Genomic DNA, 18,500 nt, shown 5'->3' with positions numbered 1-18,500 from the left:
CGACCTGAAACCGCGGTTCCCATTGGCCCGTTCAATATAAGGGCCAGGCCAATGGGGAGGGCTAGGCCTCTCCTTCCGACCAATGGGGCTGACGGGGAGCTGGTCCTGAGACGGCGGCGTGCTGACGTTCCCGGGAGCCCGGGGCTGGCTGGGCAGGCGGGCTGGCGGCTGGGCGGGCGGCAGCAGCCTCTGGGCAGCAGAGGGGGCTCCGGGGCTGAGTCCGCGTCAACGCCGGCCGCGGAGGCGGCAGCATGGGCACGGGGTAGCGGGGCAGGTTGGCCACCGCCGCCGCCGGGGTGGTGGGAGAGCCGCTCCGGGGAGGGGGCGGGAGGGGCGGGCGGCCCCTCGGCCGCGGCACTTTCTTAATTTTTCGGGTGCCGCAGCGGCGACCCCTCGGTGCCGATGTCCCTGGTTCCCGGAGCGACGACGGCCGCTGCCTAACCTGGAAAGTAAGTACGCGGGCTGGCGGGAGGGCGCGGAGACAACTGCCCGCGAGACCCCGGCTCTCGCCCCCACGCGCCGGAGCCGGACCTGCCTGTGAGGGGCGCGGAGGGGCGGGCGCCTCCCTCCCGTTACTCCGTCCCCACCGCCGCGCGGCCGCCTCGGCTTTCCTGCCCCGCCTCATGTTCGTGCCCGCACTCGCCTGCCTGCTCCCCTCCCCCCGGCAGGCGCGCAAGTTTCACCCTCCATTTGCTTTTCCCGGCGATTACTCTCCCCGGGTCTACCCTACACGCCGCGCGACCCCTCCCCACTTTGGCTTTTTCGGACCCAGAGCCCCCTGCCCCGAACTTGAGCACCATGCCGAGCTTTTCTGGACGCATGTCCGGCGACTTCCCCGTTCCTGCCCGCCTGGTACGCCGCCCTGCACCCCCAGCACCCCAGGGCGCCCGCTTTCCTCAGCCCTCGGGGCCGTCTGCCCGCCCTGGCCCCCTCCTCTCACCCTATGCCCCTGCTGCCTCCACCGTCTCCTGTTTGCCCCCTAGTCCCATACTCCTGTGCCCCCCAAACCCTTCGGTCCAGTGCGCCCCTCTCCGCTCGCCGCGCATCCTCACGCTCCACCCCTCCCGGTTCTCAGTCCTGAGCCTCCCCGGCTAGCCTCCTGCCTTACTGCTTCCTCCTCTCCCTGCCAGGAGTTGAAGCTGAGCTGCGACACCCTCCTAGCAGTTCGGGTGTCTCTGCCCGCCGCTCGGGCAGCCCGGCCCTCTCCCCGTTCACCCTGCCTGGGGAGCGAGGGGGCGGGCAGCGGAGCGGGGATTTGGCTGCGTGTTGGCGGAGTGCGACAAACAGCGAGCAGCGGCAGTGGAGGCGCCGTGGCGGCCGTGGCCGCTCGGGGCGCAGCAATAGGCAGGTGTGTGTGTCCGGGGGGGACGCGCGCCGCCGGCTCTTCGGCTGGCGACAGATTGTGCAGGAATGCGAGGAATGCACCAGGGGCAGAGTCCACACAGCCCGCCGCGCCTGCAAGGCTGCACTAGCGCCTTACCGGCCCAGCTCTTGCTGTGCAGCCAGAGGTCACCGGAGCATCTTCGGAGCTGGTGAGCCTCGCTCTACTCCTTTCTTTTCCTCGCCTCGCCCCATGCGGCAGAGGGAGCGGTGGGGGTGAAGCGCGGCCGTTCTGCTGGGCTCTAGCTAGCCCTTCGTTTGGGTTTTTTGCTGTATGGGTCTCTAGGACTGTGAATTTGGGTCCGATGGTGGCGTAGCCAAGGTTAGTGATCATTGCACGAGGCTTTCTCCAAGTTTGGTTTCCAAGGTTTGGATAGTGCCTGCTTTTTACGAGAATTTTCTGAAAACCTGCAGGAACAAGGGGGCCAAAGATTCTTAAGAGTGATGAGGTTGCAGCCAATATATTTTAGCTCTATCAAAAAATGTATGTTAATACTCATGGACGAGCATGTACTGTAAGAGAGATCTTGTATGCATCACTTTGCTGTCATAAGAAATTTAATTTTTTTTCCTTCCCATACTGAGCTGTGTTTAGACCCCGTATAATGCATAATGAATAGAAACAGAGAGGCAGTGTTTGGGCAGCGATGGGACAGATAGAACTGTCTGGTACAGTTAAATTCGGGTGTGTCAGTTACACGGGGGAGGTAACACAGGGACACCACAATCATATCCAGTTCAAGATACAATTTGTGTTAGTGGCGATCGCAGTTATTTCTCTGCTTGTTAGGGTTTGACAGAAGACTAAGTACAGCCCTACAACTTTTAAAGAAGGGTAATACATTTATGTGTAAAATTGATAATAGTGTGCATTTTTGGTCAAATTTCATTTTCCTTAATGCAGAAAAGCAAAATCTTGGCAGAAGATGCATCTCTAGAATTGTCTCAGATTCTCGTATTTTAGAAAGGAAATTGTAAGTGCTTATCTTTTTGAATGCAGTATATATTGATGTAGAAGAATCTTCATTTCTGGTGCCTGAGAAACAATTATGGAAAATGGCAGCATGATAAGGGGAAGGGCAGATGTCCAACGTAAGTGTTTCTGGAGAAGCATACTAGATGTGATTTTGTTTGACACAGTTTGCTTTGGAGGTTGAGTATACTATGTTTTTCTGCACTGGGTTATTTTGCATCACATTCAGGAAAATAGTAAGTCAGTTGCCCAACAAATCAGCTGTCTTCTAACACCTACTTTGTGTGAATCAACGGGACTGTAAATTATGTGATGAGAGCTTTTCAATAAAGGACCCAAGAGGAAGGAAAATAGAAAATATACTTTGCATGGAGAAGGGTTGTGTTTTTTGGCTGCTACATTGTTTTTCAGGTATGTTGATAATCAGTGGACCTTCTAATTTGGAGACTTAATTTGTATCCAGTAACATTATGGAGGATATTGGGAAGTACTTGTAAATGCCAACAGGAAACTTTTATTATGTAACAATATCATATTACAGTAGTATTTAACAGTTGCTTATTTGATTTGATTTGAAGATTAGAAGAGAAAAGTAAATTGAGTTTCTCTGCTGCATAAGAAATTGAAATAACCGTTGAAGTATGTAGATATTGTATATACCTGATTGCTGTGCAGATAGTTTTACCTGCCTCAGAAACCTCAGAAACGTAGCATTAAAAACTTTCCAGCCTATTGCTGTAGGTTAATATTATTTCCTATTTGTTACAGATATTTGAAGACAGGAAGTTTTAAAACTGGTAATCCTCCAAAACTGAAAATAATATAAACTGTGTTTTTACCAAAGCACCTTCTTACTTAACCCCACACCCTACTATTATATAAGAAGAGGGTACTACTGCATTTGGTGTCTTTTATGTTATACTGAAGATTCTAATTTGGGGAAACTTAGTGTCCAATTATCTTGATCCTTACCAATACTGTTTTTTGAGGGAGATAAGAGAGCAGGGGTAGTGATGGAAAGCATAAGAGAAGGGAGGAAGAAAGTAGGGGCACCTGGTATTCAACCACAAAATATATATAAATTATTGCTTGAGTCACATCATTCTGAATGAACTAATTCTATGAGTGGTTCTGACATAATTTGAATTTAAAGAAATTACCACCAAACTCAGTTTAATAAAAACTTCAGCAGTTGTAAGACCTTGAATATTTACTTTGTGTATATTAAATCAGAATTAAAATTTTCTTTTCTGAGCTATACAAATTGGCAAAATTAAAATTTTTGAAATCTCAATCCCTAAAATCTAGTTATTGCCAGTTTTTAAAGTGAGAAATTTCTATGCTGTTGACCAGGGACTGATTTAAGTAGAGAATTTGCATACCCTGGACAATGCCAACTATTTGGTAAGCCTTTTTTCCTTAGCCACGTCTTTTGAAATATTATTTTGAGAGTGCTCTGTAACCTTTTTTTTTTCTTTATTTCTGTCAGAGGTGACTCCCTTACCTTGCTTAATTCTGAAGTAGATACTGTACCTTCATTCTTAATTGGAAGATCAAGTATAGGTTATTCTAGGGCGTAAATATCCATGGAATTGTATGTCACTTTTGGAAGTTGCCTTCACGCCTTCAGTATACTGGGAGATAATTACTCCTTCAATGTGCGAAATGGCTCTGTAGTGCTCTTCCTGCGAGGATAAATGATTCTTCTGAAGCCTAGCACCAGTAGATTAGATATATTTGGAAAATTAAATAACTATTTCATGGCCAAACCCTAACTGCAACTAGCTGCAAACAGAGAGAGAGAGGAAGCAAAACCTTAAGGATACATGGATGTAGGGCTTCGTATGCTGCCAATATGTGATGATAGCAGTTAGCTACCCAGTTTGATACCCAGTGATGGCTGGGTCGCTAACTGTTATCGGGGGTCTTTCAGGGTAAGGGAATCAAGCCCTATGTGACAGAGAGCTTACTTACTGATTTATGTTGAAAAGTTGCACACATTCATATGTTTCTCAAATTGTCATTTTAATAATTCAATGCAAGTACTTTAATTTGGGGGGCTCTCAGTATTATTAAATTGGGGGTATTATAGAATGGTGCTTCTCAATTAAACTTAGAAATACTGTAGACATTCCATTTTTCACTGGCCTAGGTTGTTTTTTTTTCATAAATGACGTTTATTTTTTGTTTGATAACCCAGTAAATGTTGACTATATCACTAATCATTTTATTATTCATAGTCTTGATAACATTATAGTTTACTATGACTCATATATAATGATTTATTGCAGATGATAGAATTTCATCATGGATTAGACTGTAAAATTTTAATACTATAAAATATATAAATTAAAATATGAAAGTGTCTGAAATATATTAAATCATGTTGCCTTGAAGCATTTTTTATGAACTGATTAATGCGATTTGGTGGGTGCCAGTCACTCAAGGCAGACATTGAAACATATAGCTCTGAAAATCCAAAACACATAAATCAAGGGCAGGGAGGGAGGGAGCCAGGGAAACCAGTGATCCTCTTTTCTCAACAGCCGAGGCGTGTTTGACTTCTACAGTTATCTTTTGCAATAGATAAATACAGTGAGTTGTAAATGCCCAAGGGCGTTTATCCTGCTCTTCCCTAATCTGCCCCTTTCCCTGCTCCCAGAATCCCACCAAGCGTCTGTCTGCTTTGAGAGGCACAGAAAGACGCTTTTTAGGGCCCTGAACCCACTTTCATAGGATATAGAAGTTGGTGCCTAGTGTTGCAGATTACGTTTAGAGTGGGTGTAGATTTTTGTTATAAAGATGATGTGTGTGGAAGTGAGGTAAAGTATGTAGTCGAAGTGGGGCTGTCAGGGTACTGTGTAGGCTTTGGGGGCCTGTGCTGGAACTTGTAATGCAGTTTTTCATGGAAACCTATGCCTTATTTACAAATAAACCTTGAAAACACTGTACAGGCAGTGTCTCAAGTTCTACCCATTATAAGTTCTTCCTAAATTGCAAACAGGAGAAGGAGATTGAAACGCACCTTGGGCCAGTAAAATTAGGAGAGCTGTCTCTAAACCATCTTGACAAACCATTTAACACTTGGTCTATAGCTTCCTTCTTCTAAAAATGTAAGGCTTAGTTACATTAATCTAAGATACATTTCAGCTCAAGGTTCCCATAACCATCAGTGTCTTTTTTAAGAAAAAAAATTTTACTAAGAAGGCATGTCCGTAATCAATTCCTGTGTCCCCTCCTACCCCAAATCCATAGCAACAAGTAAGTGGGGTTGGTCTTTTGAGACTTTTGAACTTCCTTTACAGTCACCTTATATAGCTTTTTTTTTTTTTAAAGATTATCTTGGGCAGTGAGGGGAAGGGATAAAGCATAACATTTTCAACGTTTTGCTCTCTACCCCCACCCCACTCCAAGATTAACCATGATGATCTTTTTATATAGGGAGCTGTATTAGTTTCCTGGGACTGCTGTAACAAAGCATCACAAATTGAGTGCCTTCTAAGAATAGAAATTTATTGTTTCACAGTTCTGGAGGCAAGTAGTCCAAATTCTAGGTATTGGCAGGGCCATGTTTTCTCCGACTCTAGAGAAATATCCTTTCATGTCTCTACAGGCTTCCAGTAGCCCCATGTGTTCCTTGGCCTGCAGCTGCAGTGTAATTCCGTCTTCACATGGCTGCCTTTTCTTTGTTTGCCTGTGCTTTATTGACTATGCAAAGGGATTCGACTGTGTGGATCATAACACATTATGGATAACATTGTGAAGAATGGAAATTCCAGAACACTTAATTATGCTCATGAGGAACTTGTAGATAGACCAAGAGGCAGTCATTCAAACAGAACAAGAGGATACCATGTGGTTTAAAATCAGGAAAGGTGTGCATCAGGGTTGTATCCTTTCACCATACTTGTTACATCTGTATGCTCAGCAAATAATACAAGAAGCTGGATTATTTGAAGAAGAATGCAGCCTCAGGATTGGGAGAAGACTCATTAGCAATCTGTAGTTGTGCTTTTGAGGAACTTGTACATAGACCAAGAGGCAGTCATTAGAACAGAATAAGGGGATACTGTGTGGTTTAAACTCAGGAAAGGTGTATGTCAGGGTTGTATCCTTTCGCCATACTTATTCAATCTGTATGCTGAGCAAATAATCTGTGAAGCTGGACTATGTGAAGAAGTATGCGGCATCAGGATTGGAGGAAGACTCATTAACAACATGCAATGTGCAGATGGCACAGCCTTGCTTACTGAAAGTGAAAAGGACTTGAAGCACTTATTGATGTAGATCCAAGACTATAACCATCAGTATGAATTGCACCTCAACATTAAGAAAACAAAAATCTTTACAGCTGGACCAATAAGCCACATTGTGATCAATGGAGAAAAGACTGAAGCTGTCAAGTATTTCATTTTACTTGGATCCACGATCAAAGCCCATGGAAGCAACAGTCAGGAAATCAAATGATGTACTGGACAAATCTGCTGCAAAAGACCTCTTTCAAGTGTTAAAAAGCAAAGATGTCACTTTAAGGACAAAGGTGCGCCTGACCCAAGCAAAACCGTGGTATTTTAATTGCGTCATATGCATGCAAAAACTGGACAGTGAATAAGGAAGACTGAAGAAGAATCGATGCATTTGAGTTATGGTGTTGGCAAGAATATTGAATATACCATGCACTGCCAGAAGAACGAACAAACCTGCTTTGGAAGAAGTACAGCCAGAATGCTCCTTAGAAGCGAGAATAGTGAGATTTGCTTTATGTACTTTAAGCATGTTATCAGCAGGGACCATTCCTTGGAGAAGGGCATCATGCTTGGTACTGTAGAGGGCCAGTGAAAAATAGGAAGATCCTCGATGAGATGGATTGACACAGTTGCTGCAACAATGGGCTCAAACATAGCAATGATTGTGAGGATGGCACAGGACTGGGTAGTGTTTCATTCTATTGTCCATATGGTCCCTATGAGTTGGAACTGACTCGAGGGTCCCTAACAACAGCAACTCAGATTAGAATCCACCCTACTCTGTTATGATCTCATGTTAACATAGCTAATAGTATTTTCAAATACCCTATTTTGAAACAAGGTCCTGTTCACAGATACTGAAGGCTAGGACTTAAACGTACTTTTGAGGGGTTGGGACAAGAACAAATTTAATCCATAGTAGGAGGGTTATCACTTCTTGAAGGAGGCAGTATTTAGAAACACTTGAACTGTGCTAACCAACAAAGTATAGGAGGTTTGGGTAAACTTACCTTATTAATTCCCTTGCCCCCCCAAAAAAACTCCTTTTGGCTTCAAGTCAATTCCGACTCATAACACCCTAAAGAACAGAGTAGAAGTGCCCCATGAGGTTTCCAAGGCTGTAATCTTTACAGAAGTAGACTGCTACATCTTTCTCCTGTGGGGAGCGGCAGGTGGGTTCAAACTGCCCACCTTTTAGTTAGCAGCTGAGCGCTTAACCACTGTGTAACATAGGCTTCTTCCCTAATAAACAATCATCCTTAAAAGGTGAGGACTGATAGTATTACATTGCAGGAGCCAAAAATGGAAACACCTGCAAAATGTAAAACATGCATTTTAAATATGTATATTGTTGTTGCATCTGTAATTCTAGCAGTAGTCATTTTATAGTGTTTTTGCTAGTCAGGACATGAAGAAAATCCTCTAAAGTGTTAACCATTTATGGAGCAACATGAAGCTTAAGTTAGCTCTTTAAGCTGTCTTTTTTTCTCTGAAATTAGTCAAACGTAAAAAGAATAATATTTGAAATCTGGCAGGAAACTGTGCCAAAGCAAGAAGGACTAGAAGGGACAAGGTTTGGAAAATACTCAACGTAAAGCAACAGAGAGTAGTTTAATAGATATCAAGAGACTGTAGTTCTAGACCTGCCTGTGCCACTAAGCAGGAGTGTTTCTCGTGAGCAAGTCATTTAACTCCTTTGGGCTTTCGTTTTCTCATCTACCAAATGAGAGAGTTGGATCAGATACTTTCTAGAATTGTTCTAGTACGTATATTTCGTAACTTTAAGAATATCAAGACTTCTCATTCAGTTATTATTTTTTTTTTTCTCTTCAGCGAGAATGTGTTGTTTTCTCTTCAATAATTTATTACGATTTACCGTCTGGAATAAGAGGAGAAAATTGAAATTGTTTACCTGACATTGTCAGGTCCTGAAAATATAAGTATTACAGCTAGACAGCCTTGTGATCCTATACTGGCTAAATCAGTGGTTCAGTATCTGTTGTGTGAGAGTAGTGTAAGGTATTCAAGGAGTGAGGATGCTTGGGGGTCTACACGCAACAATCAGCAGGGACTGAGTGATGGCCACCTCCTTTCGTCGATGCTGTTTACCTCTCAGTTTGCCGCGGCCCTGCCTTCTTGGACTCATTTGTTAAGAACCAGTCCGTTTGAGGCTCAACTCCCGATTGAGATTTAATTTTCCAGAAGTTGGGTACAAACAGAAGGGAAATGTAGGATAAGGGTTAGAGGGGACTACTCTGGTTAAAATGAGAAAGACGCACTTACCTTTGAGCCAACTGGTTTGATTTGTCCTCAGAGGAATTAAGTAACTGAGACATCCGTTCCTTGGGAAACATGTTGCTTTGCCATGAATACTTCGTGTTCATAGGAACTCATTGATTCGTATCTCATTATAGAATGTAGGTGCTTTTTGTTCAACTCTACCAGTGTTTAGAAATTGTGGTGGAGTCTAACAGGATGATTTTCTTATTTAGGTTTGTGCTCTTCTGTAAAAAATTAGTGAAAAGAGTTTCTTCTAGACCGCGCTCTCTCTCACAAAGGGAAAAAAGAATCCCTATAGAACTTTAGTATGTATATATCCATAAAACAGTAGTTCAGAAACATTGAGTTTGGTTATATCCCTTTGTTACAGCCCTGGTGGTGCAGTGGTTAAGAGCTTGGTGGTTAACTAAAAGGTCAGCAGTTCAAATCCACCAGCTGCTCCTTGGAAACGTATGGGGCAGTTGTACTCTATCCCATTGGGTTGCAGTGAGTCGAGTTGGAATCGACTCAGTGGCAATGGGTTTGGTTTTGGTATCCCTTTGCTAATACAGTAAGCACATTATTTTCAAAGGAGAGAAGCGATTACACTAATGTATGCAATATTAAATGAATTAAGTGTCATGATCAAAGTAAACACTTGAACAGGCTTTTTAGTTTCCATACCTTTATGATGATTGTAAACACTCATGTAAAATAGAAACCAGTAATAACCACTTTGCAATGAAGTGGATCACATTATCTGACATCTCTTTCCTGGACCGAGTGGGCAATAAGGACCAATCCAGTTAGAAGTAACTTCTTATTCCTGGGTACCATTAGGGGTCAAAGCGAGGGGACTGAAGACAGTGCTTCAGGTATCTTTTGGAGTCCTATTCTGTGTAAGGTATTGTGTTCTGTTTCAGATACCTCTTACTTAAAAAGATACGTGATTCATTTTAGTTCAGCTCAATCAAAATTTATTAGTCCCCTAATATGTATCAGATTCTACTAGCCCTATGTCCAAAAAGGTGACTTCCCCTAGGGAGTTTTGTAGACTGTTGGTTTCGGTATTGGGAGTTTCTAAAGAATCTGTGATTTTACAATCTAGTTGGGAAAGATAAGACACATGAACTGGGAACATTGTCCTTGAAAAGTTTGCTATGTAAATAAACATGTAAAATTGTCCTGCAAGTGTATGGAAGGAAGACTTAATACAAAATCTTGTATTTGGTGAGCTTTAGCTAGTAATACTGCTTTCTTAGGTGTTTCTTACTTAATACATTACTGGTGTCTGGATTGACTGTTGGCTTTATTTGGGAAAAACCTGCATCTGATGAGGTGCTTCCTACCAGCGATAGAATAGTGATTTTAGATCAGGTTTTAATTGTGAACTTGATTTATTTTTGTAGTTCTTGAAACGCTTTACCACAGTCTGTATAAAATAATTAATCCCAGTGAACATGCGTTATTTATGAGAGATTATAATTTATGCCTTAACACTTGCCATTTTAGTAAATTCTGATTTTCCTTTTCATAAAGCAGTACTTGTGGTTTATTGTATTTTGTGCTTTTCTTTTATTCTTTATACAATTTATGTGCCTTTGTAAGTCCAAACTTATTATCTGTTATTGAAAATGTTCCCTTCCATTGTTATGAATAAACAGAAGAATGTTTTGAAAATCTATTGTGACATCTGCTAGAATAAATGGTCTCATTGGATTTTACCTTGAATTTCAGACTGCTGCACTGATGGAAATTTTCCACTTATTGTCAATTTGTCAATGACTGAATAAGCAGCAAAGTCAGCTTAAAAAAGCACTGAATAAGGAAACAGAAAGCCCAACTGGACTATCAAAAGAACTGCTATTATGTGGGAACCTATGGTAAACCACTCAACTGTTAAATGTCTAACTCATGCTGTGGACAGAGGAAAAATATGTGTCAGTCTGCAATCTATGAACAGTGTATCGGCAGGTATCAATCTTCCAAAATATTGTTTGTAAGTCATTTGTTTGGAACTCTGAATACAATTCCCCATAGAAGCTGCATGGATCCATGAATTTACCACTCTACAGTGTAACTGGAGTGTGGAACTAAAGCATTAATATCACTTCTACAGGAAAAAATGGTTCTTCTTCTCCCCTAAGTTACATACTCCATGGTAAGGACTAATCTTGACCCGTAGGGGTGCTAGATACCTTAAATGAATGAATGAGTTTGAATTCCAGTCTTGGAATACTGTCACCTAGTACTCTTGGATAATCTCTTTGCATAATACCCTACCTTTCATGCTCTTGCAAACTGCATTTGTGAACTTAGATAATTCTTTGTATCAAATTCCATAGTAAAAATACTAATTACAATATTTTAAAAGATCGATTCAGTTATTTTAACTTTAATTGTCTGAATAACTATTATGAGATAGGTTTACGTGATGATCTTTCTCCGACTATTAATACTGCAGCCACTGAGCACCAAGACCAGCTTGATGAGGCTTTGGTGTGACCTTCAGCAAACTTCCTGTGACCCTCCCTTTTGTGAATTATTAATACCTTTGTCTACTCAGGGAGCCCTGGTGATACAGTGGTTAAGCATTCAGCTGCTAACCAAAAGGTCAGTAATTTGGATCCAGTAACTGCTCTTTGGGAACCCTAGGGGACAGTTCTGCTCTGCCCTATGTGGTCCTTATGAGTCAGAATGGATTCAATGGCAATTGCCTGTTTTTTGGTGTGTCTACTCTGTTGATGAGTTGAGGACAAAAGTAGAATTTAGAGTACACGAAGTTTTCAGAGAAAAAACACTAACAATCATTAGTACTGTAAGTTATGTAAGTATTAAGAGTAATAAAACAGCAAATTTCCTAGCTCGTTTTAGCCTAATAGATAAACTAAACTTGTGTTTGGTTTTAATAGTGTAGTTGGAAATACTCATACATTTTGATGGTCCTCGCCCCACCCCAGGAAATCACTTGAATAAAATTTGAATAAATTGTAACTTTTAAAGGCTTTCTTTCTAAAAACATGCACAGAAAATTACACGAGACCTTAGTAATTCAACCTTTATTATTGATGTGTTGGTGATTTAAATTAATACTTTTTAAAAGTTAAATTTATAGCTTTGGTAAATTACAAAAACTTGCCCATATAATCAATTTTTTTAGTCTTTTGTTGTTGAATGTTTTACAGATACTATGTCCTGTGAGTTCGTCCTATTTTTAGCAAAACTGCATTGATTTTAAGTGGAATTCTTGAAGTTGCTTTGTGGCTGGACTTCAGGTTTTTTATTTTATTTTCCCTGTCGTATCTTTGTTTTGTTTTAGACAGCGGGTATATTCGATTTACAGTAACAATAGTGTGTTTTAAAAATGTAATTGTTAATGTTGGCTCTTTCAGAATTTCACCTACATAGGATGTAAATCATCATAGGTAATACTCTTTCAAAAAAGTGTCTATTGAGTGCTGTACTGTATAAAGGAAACCCTGGTGGCCTAGTGGTTAAGTGCTACAGCTGCTAACCAAAGGGTCGGCAGTTCGAATCCGCCAGGCGCTCCTTGGAAACTCTATGGGGCAGTTCTACTCTGTCCTATAGGGTCGCTATGAGTCGGAATTGACTTGACGGCACTGGGTTTGGTTTTTGGTTTGGTACTGTATAAAGGACAAAATAGGGATATAAATTAGAGAGTATTGTATGTAATTATAATGGATCCAGTTGTCAGATTGAAGCCAATATAAGTATACCTGATGTTTCTAAAGGCAAGGCCACAGAACTATGATCTTCCTAGCAAGTTCTATATTTCCTGAAGGCTTTTCTGTAGGCACCTAACATGTCCTTCTTAGTCTGATGAGCCCATCTTTTTCTTCTTCAAGGTCTAACTCAGTGACTCCTCCTTAGTGAAGCCTTCCCTGACCCCTCTCTCCACCCCACTTTAGATTTAAACTTTCCCACCTGTAGTTCTTATCACTTTGCACATAACTCTGCTATTAGCATGTGTCACATTGTGTTGAAGTTGTTTCCGTGTCTGTTTCCTAGTTATATTTTGAGCCCTGCTCAGGTTAGAACTGTGTCATGGTCATCATTGTAATTCTGTCACCTAGCAATGTGCCTGACATACATAGTGAGGACCAGCTGCTTGCTTTGTGAATGAGTGAATAATTTGTTTACAACCTGAGTTTTCTGTCTCTAACCTGCAGTGGCTTCCCCTATTTCCACTGCATTTTCTTGTTCCAACTCCTTTGCCTGCCTACCATTTAAGTCCCTTCATACTTAAACCCTGGTTACTCTTCCTTCCTGAACCTTCCACATCAGGAAAACTAGCGTACTCAATGTTCCCCACTTCCCCCTTCACTGTGCTCAAATATTTGCAGTCCTCCAAGACCTAGTTAAAATCCATCCCCTTGTATTGGCCTTCTCAGACCACTCTGGCCAGCAGTGTTCTCTCCCTCTCCAAATGTCTTTATTTGTTCTCAGGCTTTTAAAGATAAACTCCGTGTGGTAGTTTTTATATTCTTATGTGAGACTTGATTTCTACTGGTTTGCTTTTCTGTTGTGTATTTCATCTAAGTAGATTATAGCTTCTTGAGGTAAGTGTCCTTGTCTTATATATTTTCTACTCCAACTAACATTTCATGTAGACTTCACTCAGGAAGAAGTAGAGGGTGTATCTGCCAGTGATGTTGGAGAAGAAGGTGAACCCTTAATTCAGGCATACAGAGATGTACATGAAGAGGCGGCAGCCTCTCCTTTGTCCTTCTTTCGTTCAGTGGTTATATGCTAACCACTTATTATGTGCCAGCCTTTGGTATATGTCGTTTAGGTTTTTTGGAGACTCCATTTGCCAAATATGCCATATTAAAATGAGGTTTTGCTGATCAGATTTTGGAGACCTCACTTGCCAAGTTAACTGTATTAAGTAGAGTTTTGCTTCTAAGTTGTCATCTTCTATTTTTATAGAATAAACCTGAAAAAAATACTGTCCCATAAAGACAGGAGTAAAAACTGTGGATGAGAAAACAAGTCAAATTTTATCTCTTACAATTTTTGTTTTTACAACGAAAAGATTTTATGTTTCTAAAGCTATAGAATCGGGCCGTCCACTATGGTAGCCATTGACCACATGGGCTATTTAATATTTAAATTAAAAATTTAGTTCCTTACTCTCACTAGCCGCATTTTAAGTGCTGAATAGCCACATGTTACTAGCGGCTATTCTATCAGACAGATTCAGAACATTTCCGTTGTTGCAGAAAGTTCTGTTGGATGGCACTTATACCGAGTCATTGGGATCAATTATAAATAATAAAATTGTGGATGCTTTTAGAGTAAGGAAAGTAACATAGCTTTACAGTTTTCAAAGCATTTGTATTTGCTGTTCCTTGAATCCTTCCAACAACTCTGTGAGGTAGGAGGCATGTCCCTTGGTTTTGCAAACTAGAAAATTACAAAAGAGTCACAGCTAGGGATGAAAAGAGTAGGAAACTATTAAAGGTTATTAAAATATCCTAAAAGTTCAGATTTTGATTCTGTCCTCCAAACTGAGACAAAATAAATGTTGTTTAGCAGTTAGTAAATATTTGATTAGTGCATCATGGAAAGCATTTGCTATATGATATTTTAAGTGATATTCTTGCTGTCACTTAAAATCTTGTCAAGTTTCTCAAAATTTCTATTGGGTTTTTGAAATTCCCAATGGATTTCAGTGAGTTCTTGTCAACATTTATTTCCGAAGCCCAGTGATGGTGTGGAGAGGGGAGTGCATAAATGAGCATGGCCTTGTCCCTTTGTTTAATGTCCTGTAGTAAAGACGCAACTTTCAGAAGTGCTATAATAGTAGCAAGTGAGCCTTGGAGACCCCAGAAATGTCATTCCTGGATGCAGGAGGTGTTGGCTTGTCATCTTCATCTGTGTACCCACTCCGAATCTGCAGAGACTTACTGTCCACCAGTCTGTCCACATGCTGAGACTCACAGGGGCAACAAACGTTAAGAGGCAGGGTAAATGTTCTCAAGAAGCTTATATTAGAACTTTCTCCATGATTCTGGAGATGAAAGAAGGAAGACAGCTGTTTTGAAAATCTTTGACTTGTAGGTTTGCTTTGAAAATTAAAATGAAAAGCTGCCTGGTACACATAGAAATTTTCATATACAAAGTAAATCCACATAAGAAATACGGTTCATTTAATATGTACAGTATCACTTTGGTTCTTAACTACAGAAAAAGCATAGACCTTCCCCTTCCTTTATTATTTTTTTAAGTTCTCACTTGCTCTGTAAGTGCAGTGTGTCAATTTACAGGAGCATATAATGTTTCTGTGGTTACTTTAAAACATTTATTACAGAAGCAACATTGTTCAACGGCATGAACAGAGGTTTAAGGAACCAGTACTCATTTTCCAGGCGCCTGGGAAGCCTAGAGAAGGTATTTTGGATATATCTCTGGGAAGCCTCATGTAGACTGCCTAAGATGTATGTTATTGTTACTCCATTTTTTTCCAGAGAGGAAAAGAAAAGTGTAGAGGTATGTAAGTTGCCCAAAATTACTCAGCTAAAGGCAGACTGAGTATAATAATAATACCTAGCATTTCTTGAGCTCTTCATATTGCCAGACACTTTCTAGGCACTTTGTATAAATGATCTCATTAAATCCTCCCAATAAGGCTGAGGTAGTTTCTCCTATAATCCCCATTTTACAGGTGTCGAAATAGGTTAAGATTCCTGTCCAACATCACAGAGCTGGGACATGAACCAGAATTCAGTTCCATGGGCGGGGCTCCAAAGACCCTGCTCTTCCAACTATACCAGCAAGCCCCTGTCCTACCTGACATCTCTCTTGGCATCAAATGAACTAAGGCTGCAATCCAGAGCCCATGGCATGGTCACTGGTTGCTTACTTACCCAAGCTGAGCCTCTGATACTTGCCTCTAGGCCATGGGGCAGTCCCTTCCCTTATTTTTGTTTTTAATGCTGACCTTGATTTTTAAAATTCCTTATGTACAAACTAACTCTGAAAACAAAAAATATGTGAAGAAACAATTTGGGTTGCTTAATGTGGATACATTTTGACATTTAATGCTTTCAACATTTAATATATAACATAAATATATGTTGTAGCCTCTGGTCTTATTTTTCACTGCTTTTAAAAAATTAAGCGATTGGCCCTATAAGAGAAACTATAGGTTGTAACAAGTAAGTAGGTACCTTTACTTCTCTGAATCAATTTGATTGTAAAGACATTAGCACAGATAGAGTCATCTAAAGATTAAAAAAAAAAAAACTGTTGCCCTGAAGTTGATTCCAATTTATAGCAACCCTACAGAACAGAGCAGAACTGCCTTACAGGGTCTCCAAGGCTGTAAATCCTTATGGAAGCAGACTGCCACGTCCTTCTATCATGAAGTGACTGCTAGGTTCGAACCACCCACCTTTCAGTTAGCAGCTGAGCACCACTGTGCCACCAGGGCTCTCTAATCTGAAGACAGTATGGTGTAAGTTTTTCGTTGTACTTTATTTTGATTCATTTAAAATTGCACTATTGTACTGAGCTTCTTAAAGCTTTTTTGAGTAAACGGCTGAGTAAGAATGCATTTTCACTGTACCTTTTAGAAACCGTTTCATAAGGTATTTAAGTTTTGGCTATCTTTAGAATGAAACTGGATGATTTAGGCACATTTAATTTTTCAGTAATCAGAAGTGCTTAAATGCCTTTGTTAAGTTTAATGTGGTATCTAAAATGGAAATACTTTTAAATGACTAGCATTCTTTTCTTTGAAGTGATGCTCAGTCCAATAAACGGCAGTTAATAGAAAAAAGAAATCATGCTGATTTTTGTAACTGTGAATAAAATTGGAGAAATATTAAAACAGGCATTCATTGATGTTTAGGTTGAATGCTCCTGGTTATGTCAACTCAACCAGAAGAGATGAATCTTACTTCCAGTGTGCCTTCTCTCATATGTGTGATGAGCTTCTGTTACTGCAGTGGTGGGCATAATTTGAAATAAAGCACGATCCTTCATGTCAGCACTTGAAGGCTTTTTTTTGACAATGAGCAAAATGTTAGGCATTTCACTGTGAATAGCTCTCATGATCCAGAAAAAACGAGCGGACAATTTAATTGTTCTTCATTATAAAAATTAAATCGGATACTGCATTTAATCCAGGAATCTATTTATATAGGATTTTTTCTCCTTTAAAAAAAAAGTTAAACTTGCATGCCTAAGCAACTACACTGATATAACATTCAGAAGAAAGTCCATGCTAACTGACTTAACCCATCCTGTTTATTCCTTGATTTCTGTTAATCCTATTCTTCAGCCCTGCCTAATTCTCTAGAATCTGGAGCTTCCAGTTGTCTATAACTTTAAATATATTTTCATCAGCAATCCTATGAGTCGAAATTGATTCAACGGCAACTAACAACAAAAATAGCAGAGCAGGATAGTTTAGCAGTTTAGAGCCTAAATTTTATTTATTTATTTATTAACTTTTATTGAGCTTCAAGTGAACGTTTACAAATCAAGTCAAACTGTCACATATAAGTTTATATACACCTTACTCCGTACTCCCACTTGCTCTCCCCCTAATGAGTCAGCCCTTCCAGTCTCTCATGACAATTTTGCCAGCTTCCAACTCTCTCTATTCTCCCATCCCCACTCCGGACAGGAGATGCCAACACAGTCTCAAGTGTCCACCTGATAAAAATAGCTCAGTCTTCATCAGCATCTCTCTCCTACCCACTGTCCAGTCCCTTTCATGTCTGATGAGTTGTCTTCGGGAATGGTTCCTGTCCTGGGCCAACAGAAGGTTTGGGGACCATGACCGTGGGATTCCTCTAGTCTCAGTCAGACCATTAAGTATGGTCTTTTTGTGAGAATTTGGGGTCTGCATCCCACTGATCTCCTGCTCCCTCAGGGGTCTTCTGCTGTGCTCCCTGTCAGGGCAGTCATCGGTTGTGGCCGGGCACCAACTATTTCTTCTGGTCTCAGGATGATGTAGGTCTCTGGTTCATGTGGCCCTTTCTGTCTCTTGGGCTCTTAGTTATCGTGTGACCTTGGTGTTCTTCATTCTCCTTTGATTAGAGCCTAAATTTTAGATTGTAGATTTAGTCATGTTTCTGTACCTTTAGGCAAGTTACTTAAATTCTTTGAGATTGTTTCTTTATTTGCAGTATGGGCATAGCAAAATCTAGCTCCAGAGGCATATTTTCCAGGTAACTAATGATGCTTAAATTTTAGGACCCCACAGTTGCCTGAGTCCCTTCCAAGAGCCTGAAGGAAACTAACAGTATATAAGTGATCTTATGTTTTTGTAAAATTTGCGAAAGTAAGAGGTTTTTTTTCTAATAATTTTTATTGTGCTTTAAGTGAAAGTTTACAAATCAAGTCAGTCTCTCACACAAAAACCCATATACACCTTGCTACACACTCCCAGTTACTCTCCCCCTAATGAGACAGCCTGCTCTCTCCCTCCACTCTCTCTTTTCATGTCCATTTCGCCAGCTTCTAACCCCCTCCACCCTCTCATCTCCCCTCCAAGAAGGAGATGCCAACATAGTCTCAAGTGTCCACCTGAGCCGAGAAGCTCAAAAAGTAAGAGATTTTTAACGGCAGCTAGTTTAGATCAATATCTTTCCATCCCACCTTCTGCT

At 40.8% G+C, this 18,500-nt stretch overlaps 1 protein-coding gene across 7 annotated transcripts in view; it reads left to right on the top strand.

Annotated features, from left to right (window-relative positions):
- The first annotated feature begins 340 nt into the window (after positions 1–340).
- The window catches only part of PKP4 (plakophilin 4), a 310,497-nt gene continuing 292,337 nt past the window's right edge, over positions 341–18,500 (top strand). For all 7 annotated transcript variants that reach the window (XM_064287107.1, XM_023542929.2, XM_023542928.2 and 4 more), the window contains exon 1: positions 341–449. The gene's annotated coding sequence lies outside the window, so the exon portion shown is untranslated. The remainder of the gene's footprint in view (positions 450–18,500) is intronic.

Source organism: Loxodonta africana, chromosome 6, assembly GCF_030014295.1.
Source record: "Loxodonta africana isolate mLoxAfr1 chromosome 6, mLoxAfr1.hap2, whole genome shotgun sequence".
Lineage (NCBI taxonomy): Eukaryota > Metazoa > Chordata > Mammalia > Proboscidea > Elephantidae > Loxodonta > Loxodonta africana.
This window is presented reverse-complemented; position numbering and strand designations above follow the sequence as displayed.